Here is a 14,367-nt window from a genome sequence, read left to right on the forward strand (position 1 = left end):
GGACGTTGTGCCCCCACAACTCCTACAAGCAGGGAGGTGAGGGGTCCCGGCTGGTGCTCTCCTCGGGGCTCCTTCAGACACCGTACACGCAGGCGGGGTGGCAGGGGCCCGGCAGGCAGAGGAGCTCTGCACTGCAGCCCCCTGCGCCGCGCTCGGGACCGGGGGGCGCATTTCCAGACGCCCGTGGCGCAGCCGACTCCCGGAGGCGGGGGAGGGGCGAGGGAGTCGGCCGGGCCGCGAACCCGGAGGGCGAGCGGGTGAGCGGGCGAGCAAGGAGTTAAGCGGGGCCGGAGGCAGAGCGCCTGTCAGACGCGAGCATGTGCAGTTTGCACCGCATCCATACTATGGGTGAGTGCCGCCGCCGCCGCCGCCGCCGCCGCCGCCGGGGGCTCCGCTCGGCCCGGGCAGCGGCGGCCGCAGCCCTCCGACCCCCGCGCCGCGGCGGGCGCCGACACACGATGCGGGACTAGGCGCGGCGCCGGAGGGCCGGCGGCGTGGGGGAGGCACGGGCAGCCGCAAATCGGCGCGGGGGGAGCCCGAACGCCGGGCGTGGGGGCGGGGAGCAGGCGGCGCAGGAGAGCGCCCCGAGTCCCGGCGCGGGAGGAGGAGCGGGAGCGAGCCCGGGAGACGGCGCTCCTGGCCGCACCTGCGCCCGGCAGGCGTCCGGCCCTGCCCTGCCCCGGCTCGCGATCCCGGCCCCGCACCGGTAGGTGCCCTCGATGCCCGCAGAGAGGCCTTTCTGCCGCCGGGAGAAGTGGCCACGCGGGGCGGGCAGCGCCGAGTTGCGGGGGGCGCGGGCGATGGTGCGGTGATGGGGAAGACCCTGCGACCGGGGGACCAGGCTGGAGGCGCTGCCGGATCCCGCCTGCTCTTTGCTTTCGATTTCGTTGCGGTGCCCAGGCTAGAGAGAGAGCTGCAGATTAGATGGTGCGCCCGGGCTTGGATTCCCTGCGGGGGATGGGCGCACAGGGGGGCGTGTTGGGAAGGGGTGCACCTTGGCAACTTTCACCGCCAGAAACAAAGGGGGCATCTGGGAGATGCGAGGAGAGGGGCCAGCCGGGGATCTCCGGCAGCACAAGGTTGACACCCCCTCTTCCTCCGCGCGGAGAGCATCCCCGAAGCCCCGGGAGGGCGGAGGGGGCGTCAGTCTGGGTGGAAGCTAGAGAGGCTTGGGAGTGGGAACCACGGGCCCTCCTGAGTTTGAGGACTTTTCTGAAGGGGAGGAAGCTGTGCCTAGATGAACCCTGTCTCCAGGGTGCATGGGAAAACTAGGCGATGGTGGACTGCACACCTAGTCCTCCCCTCCCCCGGGCCGGCCCTGGGGCCCAGCCCAGCCCAGCCCCCGGGTTGCTGGCTTTCCATCTGCCCACCCTGATCTCCGGTCTTCTGTGGGAGAGGCGGGGCTGGGATGGGGACCATTACCGCAAGGGGAGGGAGACGTTGGCCTCTTTCCCAGGTGTCTTCCTTTCCCTCTTTCTATGTCCAGTCGAAACTGACCCCCTTCCTTCCTTCCCTGGACTATGTCTCCCTCTTTCTCTTCAGTTTCCTCGGGGGTATGTTTGTTTTGTTGCCTCGGGTACAACCTGCTTAGGGTGACAGGTTGTTCTGATGCCACTGGGAGCCCTCCCAGAAGGAAAAGAACAGGACCCTGGGGAGCTGCGCCAGTGTAACCTTGGGGGCTCTGCTCACAAGTCTCCTGCCTTCTCAGCACCCAGTAACAAATGAGCCGTTATTCTGGCCTTGGGACTTGAGTCGGGAGGCTTGGGGTTTTCTCTTTGCTGTAAGCAGGGAGAGGGGTCAAGGGGAGGGCTGAACACCCTCTGGGGATTGGGGGGGGGGTGGTGGATAGAGTGTCTTTTTCTCTTTTGCTATAGAAAGCAAATGAGCCAGTTTCCAGGTCCCCAGTCCCCGACCTTGTGTCTCCAAGAAGAAGGTGCCTCCAGCTCTGAGCCCCTTGCATGTGACCCCCGGCTCCATCCTGTGGCAGGATTGCCCATTGCCTTCTTAGAAAGGACAGCCCTTTGAGAATCGGGTTATCCACTGGTTGCAAGGCAAAGCTACATCTGCTTGCTTGTGGAGACAGAATGCGCTGGGTGGGATTGGGGGTGGTGTTGCCAGGGGTGGGGGCAGGCTGGCCGGGTGACTCTTCTGTCTGCTCCTGTAAATGAACTACTAATGCTGTAAGTGGTTGGGCCAGAGGTGGGCCTGGTCGGACACATGAAGGGGTGGGCTGAGATAAGGCTTGGCCCTCCTCCCCAAGGCTTTATATTTGGGGACAGAGTTGAGTAACTGGGGAAACAGTCAATGCTGGGTCAACTTATTTATCTGGTCCTTGGAGGGAAATAACAAGCTGATTTAGTGTTAACTTTGGCCACTTAAAGGTACAGGAGGGAGGATGCAGTAAAGGATATCAGGAAAAATGAAGTCCCCTGAGCTATAGCTCTATATGGCCCTGGAACCTGTGGCTGAAGTCACATGCAGGTGCGAGACTGGAGAGCACCACCAACCCCACTTTTAGGGCCCTCTCCCCTCTTAGCTATGGCTCAGTTCTCCTTTGGGTTTATCCCAAGCTTTTCCGAACTGAGGATAATGATATAGAGGTTTGACCTCCCCACTTACAGTGGGGAGAGAGGGGCTTTTCCATGGACTGTTTCTCAAATGTACTGAACGTAAGATGGGGAAATGATACTACCTCCGACTCCCCCTTTTAAAGTGATGAAGCATGAATTTTTACATTTATAAAATGACTTAAGTGCCTTGAAGTCTTGAATGAAAGATGTTTAATGAGCTAGGGATACTTATACTGTGTTTATTTCACTTGTATCAGATTCACATATTGTTTCTAAAGGGAAAGGTGTCCTTTTGCAGGAAAGGGCTACATTACAGCATCTGTGATAGGGAAAGCTCAGTGTTGGTTTCAAAAGTGTAGTTTTTTTCATCAGAAAGGTACTTGCGGGCAGCAAGTGCTATTCTGTCTGCCTCTGCTCTCCGGAAGCCTTTTGAGCTCCTTCCTAGTAGGATTTTTTTCTGGTAGATGTTGTCCAGCCTGGATGTCAGTGACAATCCCCCTCCATGCTCTCAGAAGGGTCTCTGATGATGTTTGGGAACACTGATGTTACAAATTGAGACCTGGATAAGGGCAGTAAAGTGAAGCTGCTTGGCCTTAGCAGTAGCCGTATCAGATCTGGCTGTCCTTGAGGGAAGGGAAATCTAACCCTGGCCCTGTCTGACTGTTTACAAATTTTTGTCTCTCTACTTTCCTTCGCCCTCCTCCCCCATTCCCAGTTTACAGGCAAGGTGGTTTCGGTTTTTTTGTTTTTCTGTTTTATAATTATTCAAGGAACTTTCCTTTTAAGGTGTGGATAACTTCTGACTTGGCAAACTCTCAACTCCCTTTGTGGCAACACCTGGGAATGTCAGAGGGACTCTGATGCTCCGAGCAGGAAGGAACTCACCCTGACTGGCCAGGGCTTCTGTTTCTTCCACCACCACCTCTCAGAAATCATAGAGGCTTTCTATTTGAAAAGTAAAGTCCAAGCTGATTTCTGGGGAAGGGCTAGGAGGTGGCACTCTTGACTGTGGCTCCTGTGGAGGGAAACTGAGTCACACTGTGAGTTAGCATGCTGGCCATGGTATGTGTGAATGCCTGTGTTGGGGAAGTTTTTCTTGCCTGGGATTTAAGAGTGTTTAGAATCTAGTACCGGAGATCCACTGGTTATACTTTTTTGTTATGAGATAGACATGCACTGATAGAATTTAGGTACCCACATGTTTGATTTCAGATATACATTTGTCTTAGACTTTGTGCTGTGGGATGTGCCATGCTGCTGTGCTTCAAGAGAATGGAAGGGGTTTTCACCCTTGCAACTGACATCCATAGACAGAACTGAGGCTGGATAGGGAATCTATGCCATTCGCAGACAAAAGGGAGAGCCTGCTCCCTTCCCTTTGCTCACACCATCCTGTAGCTGTGGATTCCCACCCCCAGACCCTAAGGCTATCTCCAATGTTCATTTTAACATCCATCAGTTCCTTTAGGTATTTGGTGAGGTCAAAGCCACAGAATGAGTGATATTGGCTCCCTGTTTCCTCAGAGGATGGTTCTGAAAGGTTACTTTCCACCCTCTACTGATGTTGGTGTTTCTGCCTTTTGGGTCGGTCACAATCAAGTCTGGCAGCTTGAAGAGTAACCAAAGTCATTGCCAGTTCCTGTTTCTGAACATTCAGGTCCCCATTGTCTTTTACTCTGCTTAATCCCTAGTGGGGAGTTTGATATCCTTTCAGGGCTCTTGGCTCTCCATGTGGCTGCTATTGTAGACGGGACAGCATCCTTGGAATTAGGGCAGACGGTCTACGTGGCAGGACTTGGATCCTCAGATTGCTCCTTTCTGCTGCTCCACCCTCTAGATGTATGGCAGTTTAAAAAAATCAGACATGGCATTGTCAAATCCTAACTTACCATTGGGAGATCTACTAGATCAGGGAGCATAATTGCAGAGGCCTCTTTCTGCCACTGCTTTGCACTTCAGAAGCCCTGCATTCAGGATGCACTGGGACTGCTTTTGCAGTGGGACTTGAATAATGAAGGCCTTCTAGCTGGTTCATTCATTCATTGTTTCCTTTCAGTTTTTAAGAGGCACTCCTGTCTCGTGAGTTTCTGGAATGATCTGCCTCCATCAGAAAGGTCACTTGCCCTGGGTTATCTTATCCTAAGGCCTTGACACTAGCCCCGAGGAGCGAGGGATGCCAGCCAAGAAGGAGAGTGAGGGGCCACAAAGAGAGGATTCTTTTCTGGAGTTCTGAGAGGGTGATTCATACTTTAAGATGAAGTGTGCTTCCTGGGGCTCCCCGGTCTTGTCGTTTGCACAGTCAGTGGAGAGACAGGTCCTGGTACAACAAGAAGCCCACCTTGAAGAAAATAACCGCAGTTCCTTGAATCAATGGCGGGGACCTATTTTTAGCCCACTTCCAGCCCCCATCTTGTTTTTCATAGCCGTCCTTGGTCAGACCCATTTAGTTTTGAGTCCTGAGGACTTCTCCCTTTCTCTTTCTCAATTGAAAAAGTCTTTCTAAAAGCCAGGATTGGGGCAGCCAGGGCATTGGTCTTCCTTTCATCTACCTTCTGAAAACAAATATGGATGAGAAATATTATCACCACTGGGCAACGCAACAGTGGCTCCAGACTTTTGTATTGCGATTGTGTTTTTGGGTGTCACAAACAAGGAGATGGCCTTCCTGTGCTAATCTGTAGATGCCTTAGAGCTTTCATATAGTCTGCCAAGTTTCTAGTACATGGTGAGTACCTATTTAATCATCAGCTGTAGTACCTGGATATAATCAGATATCCAGATTTCGAGGTCGTTGGGCGATAATGCTGTTTGTGTAGGAGCTGACGACTGGCAAAGGCTTCTGGGATTAGGAAATCTGGAATCCCTCCCTGACTCACTGTGTGACTTTGGACAGCCCACTTCAGCCCTCTGAGATTTCATTCCACCCGTGGAGCTCCAGCTGGCTTCTGTGAACCTAGCGATAATAACGACGACAGCCACTGTTTATTGAATACTCACTCGGTGCCAGGCATTGGGCTGAGCACTTGATAAAGGATAAAATCTCTGCACATGCCACACAGTTAGCAAGAGTCCGAACTGCGATTTGGACTGAGATCTGTCTGATTCCACTGTGTTCTGTAGCCTTGGATCGCATGGTGGAACAGACGTCGGGGAGAGAGTCAAGTGCAGGGAGTGCAGTTAAAGTGTAAGTAGGAAAGCTGGGGTGGGTTAAACACAGCTAGCTAAAAGGAGATGGAAATTGAGATTCTCCTTTGAAAAACAATATCCTGACAAGTGTTCGAATGTTCGGGAAGAGAGAGGTCAGTACCCTGCACTGGGGAAGCAGACCAGATGGCCTGGGAGTTACTATAAGAGGACAGACTTTCTGCTTAGCGTGAGAATGTATCTCATAAACTCCATTTCATTTACAAGCCAAATTTTTCTCTTGCTTAACCGGCTATTTGGGCAGCATTTTCCTTCTATCACCCTACCTCTTCTAGTCATCGTAGTTTATCTTTGCAGATTCTTTTTTAATCCTAACTTTTTGGTGGTGCTGGGTCTTTGTTGCTGTGTGTGGGCTTTCTCCGGTTGCAGTGAGTGGGGTCTACTCTTCGTTGCCGTGCACGGCTTCTCATTGCAGTGGCTCCTCTTGGGGAGCACAGGCTCGAGGCACGTGGGGTGAGTAGTTGTGGTGCACAAACTCAGTTGCCCGCGGCCTGCGGAATCTTAGTTCCCGGACCAGGGATTGAACCCGTGTCCCCTGCATTGGCAGGTGGATTCCCATCCACTGTAGCCCCAGGGAAGTCCTTTGCAGATTCTGGACTCCAGGCCTCATCTTCCAACCTAGTTTCTGGGCCTTCCCCTGCCCATCATTATAGTCCAGCTGTGGAGACCCTGATTATGACTCTGGATCTCAGGTATACTCTCTAGGGTACAGCAAGCATTGGACCCTCCTGTCCTTCTGATAAAGTGTTTGTGGCTGCTGATTACTCCATTCAAAGATGACCAGCTAGTTCACTGAGATGGTTCTCATCTTTTTTTTTTTTTCCTTGTTTGTTCCAGGAAAGTTAACTCTGGGGCTTTTCTACCATTGTTGAGATGTTTGTGGAAGAGGAATGGAGGTTGGGTGGTGGCCTGCAGCAGGGGGGCTGACCCCCTTTTGAGAGTTGACATGACAGTGTATAATGGAGCCTCGTGCCGAGGTCATGGGACTTCAGTTCTTGTCTCAACTCAATGACTCAGGGCATGTGACATAAATTCGTTTCCTTATCTGTAAAATAGGAGTGTCGGGAGAGATATTCTCTAACATCTCCCCCCGGCAATAATGCTTGGGTCATCTAGTAGATTTCTGGGGCTTCCCTAGTAGCTCAGCAGTAAAGAATCTGCCTGCCAACGCAAGAGACGTGGGTTCGATCCCTGGGTCGGGAAGATCCCCTGGAGAAGGGAATGTATTCTTGCCTGGGAAATCCCATGGACAGAGGAACCTGGCAGGCTACAGTCCATGGGGTCTCAAAGAGTCAGATCCGACTGGGGAACTAAATGCACACAGACATGTTACAATCTGGATAATTTGGTTCTTTCTCAGGCGATAACTAAGCTGGTCTGGAGCAGGAGGAAGTCACAGCTGAGAGAATAGAGGTAAGGTTGAAGGAGAAAGAAGCCACATTGCAAGTTAGGGGGCTAAGTCTTGTGAAGGAGGCCTGGGTTGGGTCACTTCTCCTTGTTAAAATGGGGAGCCAAGAGGTGGCTTCTGTTCACCCTTATTGTTATCATCGCCTGATGATGAAGTACACCCCTATCTTGTCTTAAAACTTAATCTTCACCCCCCATCCTCCTACTGTCCCCAAGTGAAGGCAGCAGAGAGGTCGTGCACTGGTGTATGTCTTACAGTCAGTGCTTGGATTTGGCAGATACAGGTTCTGGTTCAGCCCAGTATCCTCCCAAAGCTCCAAGACCTAGGGACTGGCCGATGCTTTCCCAGTGACTCAGAGTCAATGAGAATGTATCCCCCGCTGCAGCCCTTGCTGTTGTTGTTGTTCAGTCGCTCAGTCGTGTCCAACTCTTTGCAACCCCATGGACTGCAGCATGCCAGTTCTTTGCTGTCCTTCACCATCTCCTGGAATTTGCTCAAACTCATGTCCATTGAGTCGGTGATGCCATCCAACCATTGCATCTTTTGTTGCCCCCTTCTTCCCCTGCCCTCAATCTTTCCCCGCATCAGGGCCTTTTCCAATGCTGCAGCCCTAGCTCCTCCTAAAAGAACAAGATCATATGGTAAGCTCAGCCTAGGGATCCAGAGAGTCACAGCTTTTCTGTTGAAGGAATCAGGCTGCCTCGATTTCCTTTTGAACAAGCCACTCATCCAAGGATTCTGCTCTCCATTGGTACATCTTTTAATTTCATCATATTCAAGGTTGGGGAGCAAATGAGTTGCCATTGAATCTACCAAACCAATCTTTTCTGTCCCTGCCTACCTTGCTTTCTTCCTGAGTTCCTTATTGCCTTATTGCAGTGATTTTGAATGGTGGTTACCATACCACTGGGGATATTGAGAAATTATTTAAGTTGGTCCAGGGACAAACATTTTGTTTTAATAGCTATGTTTCTAATGAGTGTAAAGAAACATGACTCATTGGGATTCACTCATAATACGACTTGATTTTGTCTCCCGCTGTCCCTTTATGTTGATTCAGTGGGATTGGTTGTTTCCCTGCCCCAGGAGGAAAACTCCGTCAGGCCTCATAACGAATGATCCGGGTCAATCTTAGGCAGTAGAAGGTCCTGTGGTCATTTTAAGTCACAAACTGTCTCAATTCAGTACTGAATACATCCAGTCCTTTCTCCCTGGGCTGAGAGGGACAGGAAAGGGCTTGCTTGGCCAGCACTGTTGTTGGCCAGCTCCCAGCTTCCTGGGCTTGGCAGGTACCTAATGCTGAGTCTCTTCTTGTGGCCACGGTCATGGGTTTCTCAGAGACTCTTCCTCCATAAGTGGGGACTGTTTACTTCCAGTTGTCTTGAAAAGAGCAAATTATCCTCTATTCTAGATCACTGTTCTTTCCTCAGCCCCTGAAAATTCAGCGATTCACCTCTAGCCTCTTTTGGCTAAGGTCTTTCCATCTGTCCAAATGGTCCTCTTGGATAAGACCTGCTCTGATCTGGAGCCAGCCTCTCTTGCATGTGGCCCACATTAGCCCGGAAGCAATCACACTGTCCTCTCCTGCAGCGAACCTGAGGACACGGGCCCACCCCCACGCCCCCAACTCAGCTGGCCCCTCGGCTCCATCCACAGCAGATGGGCAGCTCATGTCTCACACCTTGTGTGTCTCAGGTACAGTCAGATGCCAGTCCACCTCGCCCTCTCAGTTGCAGGCTCAGATATCAGATTTCCTGAATGGTTCTGCTGGAGGCCCTCGCACCAGCTGGGGAGCATCAGACCTGCTGTATTCAGTGCTTTAGTTAAGATTTGCAAGACTTTTGACTGAACCTCTTGTTTTGTGTGTCATCAGAATCATAATGTCAAAAGAAACCCAGGATTTCGTGAATATTATTGCTTAGGATAAGACTACAATACATACGTAACTACAAATTTAACTTAAATCAAGACGTTAGCAACAGCTAACATTTATTGAATACTTATAATGAATGCCAGGTGCTGTTTTGGGAGTGGACATGTGTTTGAGCAAGTTCTGGAACATGGTGAAGGACAGAGAAGCCTGGCATGCTGCAGTCCATGGGGTCACAAAGAGTCAGACACGACTGAGCAACTGAATAACCAAAAACACTCTTTCATGTAACTCTTACAAGGGAGGTACTTGTATTATTTTTTAATTTACAAATGAGTAAGCAGAGGCAAAGAGAGTTTCTCTAAGGTCACAGTTGGCATCAGAGCCCAGATTCAGATGGAAAGACTGTGACCCCAGAGTGGGCTCTTTTGTTTCCCTGGCTGTGCTGTGTCTCTTTTGCTGTCCGTGGGCTTTCTCTAGTTGCAGAGAGCAGGGGCTGCCCTCTAGTTGTGTGCACAGGCTTCTCATTGCAGTGGCTTCTCTTGTTGCAGAGCACAGGCTCTAGGGCACACAGGCTTCAGTAGTCGTGGCTCCCAGGCCAGGCTCAGTAGTCGTGGCACACAGGCTTAGTTGCCCCAAGGCGTCTGAGATCTTACTGGATCAGGGACCGAACCCGTATCCCCTGCATTGGCAGGCGGATTCTTAACCACTGGACCACCGGGGAAGTCCCAGAGTGGTCTCTTTTAAATCGCTCTATCTGCCTCTTTGGAGAAGACTCTTGAGAGTCCCTTGGACTGCAAGGAGATCCAACCAGTCCATTCTGAAGGAGATCAGCCCTGGGATTTCTTTGGAAGGAATGATGCTAAAGCTGAAACTCCAGTACTTTGGCCACCTCATGCGAAGAGTTGACTTATTGGAAAAGACTCTGATGCTGGGAGGGATTGGGGGCAGGAGGAGAAGGGGACGACAGAGGATGAGATGGCTGGATGGCATCACTGACTCAATGGACGTGAGTCTGAGTGAACTCCGGGAGTTGGTGATGGACAGAGAGGCCTGGCGTGCTGCGATTCATGGGGTCACAAAGAGTCGGACACGACTGAGCGACTGATCTGATCTGATCTGATCTGCCTCTTCCTACAAGGGTAGTAGAAAGCCATAGTCATGAAGGCAGAACTCAAATGATTGAGAAATGCTGCCTTAGGACCTAATTGCAGAGTCCTCACCCTGGCATTTGAGCTCTCCACTCATCGCCTCCGCCTGTTTTCCCAGCAACTCCGTCTATGCCTTTCACCAAAGCCTAATCCACATGCCCGCTCACCTGCCACATGGCACCCGCCCCATACCTCATTATTTCCCTGCCAGGAGGCCCCTCACCTCTTCGCTCCCTCCCTACATTACAGTCCTTTTAAGGGAACCCATCTTTGCTGCAAAGGTGTATTTGACCAAAGCCACTTCTGCTAGGATCTTTGACAACTCTTGCCATTTCCTCACTAAAATGGCAGTTATTATGTGCCTTTATGCAGAGCGTAGGGAAGGGCAGTTAGCACACCCCAGTCTGAACTGTCCCTGACACTCACTTCCTGTTGCTAATACGTGAAAGGCCTTCACCCACTCTGAACTTTGGTTTCATCATTCCTAAAGTATGGGTGCGGATTTGCTCCTTTTGATTTCCAAAATACAATGGTTTATAGTTGCCTTTCAGCCTCATCTAACTGTTCAGCTCTCAAGGGCTGGACCTGTGTCTTGGATTTCTCAGTATAGCCCAGGACTCTGCCCAAGCTTTTACATGCAGATGGTATGTAAGTGTTGGTTGGTTGGTAGGTAGGGAAGGCTGTAAGTCTGCTTTGGGATTGACTAACTTCTAGAAATCACCTTCCTCGGGGTGGTCACTGATGAGGACCTTTGGAGTTCTCTTTTTTGTACAAGTTGGTAACAGAAGTTTTGGGTCCAATCTGCCATGTTTTTTCTTTAAGAGACCTAATGTAATGCTATTCAGGCCTACACTCCTTTATCGGCAGTTTCAAAATCCAAAACATTCTAAAACCAAAAAGATTTTTTAAACTCATGTGATGGCAAAGCCTGACCTGGACGAACATGAGGCCAGTGGCAGTCTCCTTTATCCGCAGAGCTAGCATATTCATAGATTTGGCTGTAGAGATGTTCGTGTGTTTGGGATGCTGCCCCCAGATCCAGCTGTGGGGGGTTATGTAATCTACTGGATGCGCTGTACATTACCTTAAAAAAAAATCTAAACAATTCTGAATGTCAGGGGTTTGGGAGCAGAGATTGTGGTTCTGGGCAGTATTTCTCCAGAGGTGCTATTGGCAGTAACAGGTGGAGAGGTCCTTTGGATGCAGGACAATGCCAGCGTCACAGACCCTCACATGACCTTGCTTTCTTGACATTGTCCTAATCTCGGTCCTGGTTCCAGTATAATAGCCCACGCCTTGGGTTACCAATTTGGTTTTTTAAAATATTGTATTACATACAATACCCTTTATCTTGATTGCTAAGATTCTTTTTGGCACCTCCTTCAGTTCTGCACCTTAGGTACATCATCAGTCTTGCCTCAACCCAGGAAACCAAGAAGGCTTCCTGGTTCATCTCAATGAACTGGTGTATCCTCCAGGTGGGAGTGCCTGCTGGGTGCTTGCATTTCACTCTAATCCTGGGGGTGGGTGTGGGAGTGGGGGAGAGGCTGTTGGCCCTTGACCAAGTCAGCTCTGCAGAGAGACTTATAAACTGGTTCCTGGATGCAAGTCCTACACCTGGATGTTTCTTCAGAGCCCAGGTCAGCCAAGTTCCTCTACCACCTTCTGAGAAGGGAGAATCACTCTTCTTGTTAATCCCTATAGCTGCTTCAACCTGACATTTTAAAATTAAAATATATATATTACACAAATGCTCCTGGAAGAACAGCAGAACAGTAGGAAAATGTACGGTGATGGAATCTAAAGTGTTTTATTGTGTTTTCTTCATTTTTGGATGAGGGAATCGAGAGGAGAGATAATAGAGTTGTGAGGGTTTGCGGAAAGTTCAGAAAGCCCTGTTTCCAGGCCCTCCATTAGTATCCAAGCCAGCAGGCTGTGACTTTCCTTTTTTCCCATCCCCAGGTGACCTCAGATGGGGAGGATACATGAATCAGTTAGCTATCTCTTGATTGAAGGACACTTGTAAAGAATTTTATTTATTTTTAATTGAAGGATGATTGCTTTACAATATTGTGTTGGTTTCTGCCATACATCAACATGAATCAGCCATAGGTATACACAGAAAGACACTTTTTTTGAACGCTTCGTACCTATTTGGAAGTGATGGGCATGCCTATGGGAGTTGAGGTCACCTTTCCCCTACCATTAAGTAACCAGCCCCTCTTATATTCTGAGCCGTAAGATTTCTGGCCTGTTTTTCTAACCCATTGGAGGTGCTCCGAGATCATTTCTCTATCCCTATTTCTGTTCACGATTCCTCGTGATATAGCATTTCCATAAATATCCTTAAGCATCCTCTTACCTACTGTTTACTCATCTTCTCATCCATTAGGAAGATATTCACCAGACCAAGCCTGGCACCTCGTTCTTTGACTTCATCTAAACACACCTCTGCCTCCAGACATTCAACTGTTTGTCATTTCCCTGGGCCCTGCAGATGACATGCGGTCTTCTACCTATTATTACGTGCTGGAAAATGCTGCAGTATAGTATAATTTAAATTATTTGTGGAGATGAAATTTCCCAAAGGCCCCCAATTGTATAGTTGTCTTCAGGGCCCCAAGGTTTGATCACACCGCGTACCCATCATTCAGGAACTTCATGTCAGTATCTGTAAGAGACCATTGAACTTCCTGTCTGGGGTTGATCACATGAAGCCACCCTGATTCTACTCACCTCCAGTTCCCTCAGCACTGCAATTTCCCTTGCACTGCACAATCTAGGATGGTGTCCCTTTTTATTAGAACAATTATTTGTAATGCCTCCCGATTACCCCAATTAAAATTTATAGATAATATGACATACCTGTATACATAAATTTAAAAATCAATATGCCTAAACTGAAAGAAAACTAAAGGGAAAATTAATTATAATACAATACTGCATATTCCAATATGGATTGCTTGGGCACAACGACACAGAAACCAGAAGGAAGGAGCCAGGTGCTTGAACCTGTGCATAGAATCACTGAGAATGTTACATTCTCAGCCACAAATACCCACAAGATACAAGTGTGTCGTGTGGGTGACTCAGATACCAGGAGAGGCGCCCCTGAAGTTGATGTGGTTTTTCCAGTTGGTGAACCTCTCTTAGTAAAGTTCCAAACATAAAGTACAGTATCCCCTTGGTTTGCACTCCAGTGGTATTCCTGGTCAATTCAGTATATGTTAAAACTGTGCAAAAATCTCCTGTGTTTATTTCAGAAAGGAGTTTGGTTCTAGATGCTGATAACTATGAATGGGCGTTTCCCCTCTGTGAATGCCCAGTGGCATGTTCTAAGTTATGTGGGAGGGTTCTTTCGTGGGTTGTTGTGGGAACTGCAGGGCGTCCGGCATTCCAGGTCCCCACTAATAAGTACCTGCAGCGCTCCCCACAGGGCCCCCACATCCCCCGCATTTCCAGGGGCGGCCCCACTGGGAACTACTGGTCTGGAAGAATGAGCAGGAGGACCAGGAACTGGGAGATCTGCTTTCGGGTCGAGGCACCTTAGTACTTGTATGACCTTAACTCTGGCTGCCTGGGTCTCCTCTCTGTAAAGGGGTTATTAATATAATGACACACTTGTCCGTGGTCTTTGGGACTGTGGCTCACGGTGCTCCCTCCGTGACCTCAGGTCAGCCCAGAGCATCCATATGTATCCCACGGTGTATGTCCCAGACACAGCTCTCCCTCACTGTGGTTTTCTTATGTCTCTCTTAGGGCTTCCCTGGTGGCTCAGATGATGAAGAATCTGCCTGCAATGCAGGAAAGCCAAGTTTAATACCTGGGTAGGGAAGATCCTCTGGAGAACGGAATGGCAACCCACCCAGTATTCTTGCTTGGAGAATTCCATGGACAAAGGAGCCTGATGGGCTACAGTCCATGGAGTTGCAAAGAGTCAGACATGACTGAGTGACACACACACACACACACACACACACACACACACACACACACACACACCTCTCTTATGTGGGAAGAAGGAAGGAGGAAGGGAGAAAGGACACCTCCCCCTGCCCCCAGCAGCTTTTCTCTCCCCTTCCCTTCATAAGCAAAATCCCTTCTACTCTCCAGCAGCTTTTCTCTCCCCTTCCCTTCATAAGCAAAATTCTCGAGAGAGTTGCC

General features: G+C 49.9%; 1 protein-coding gene across 1 annotated transcript in view; it reads left to right on the forward strand.

The window, feature by feature from the left end:
* The first annotated feature begins 358 nt into the window (after window positions 1–358).
* TMEM229B (transmembrane protein 229B) overlaps window positions 359–14,367 on the forward strand; it is a 42,224-nt gene continuing 28,215 nt past the window's right edge. The window contains exon 1 of the mRNA XM_070377671.1: window positions 359–706. The gene's annotated coding sequence lies outside the window, so the exon portion shown is untranslated. The remainder of the gene's footprint in view (window positions 707–14,367) is intronic.

This window comes from Bos mutus, chromosome 10, assembly GCF_027580195.1.
Source record: "Bos mutus isolate GX-2022 chromosome 10, NWIPB_WYAK_1.1, whole genome shotgun sequence".
NCBI classification, from domain to species: domain Eukaryota; kingdom Metazoa; phylum Chordata; class Mammalia; order Artiodactyla; family Bovidae; genus Bos; species Bos mutus.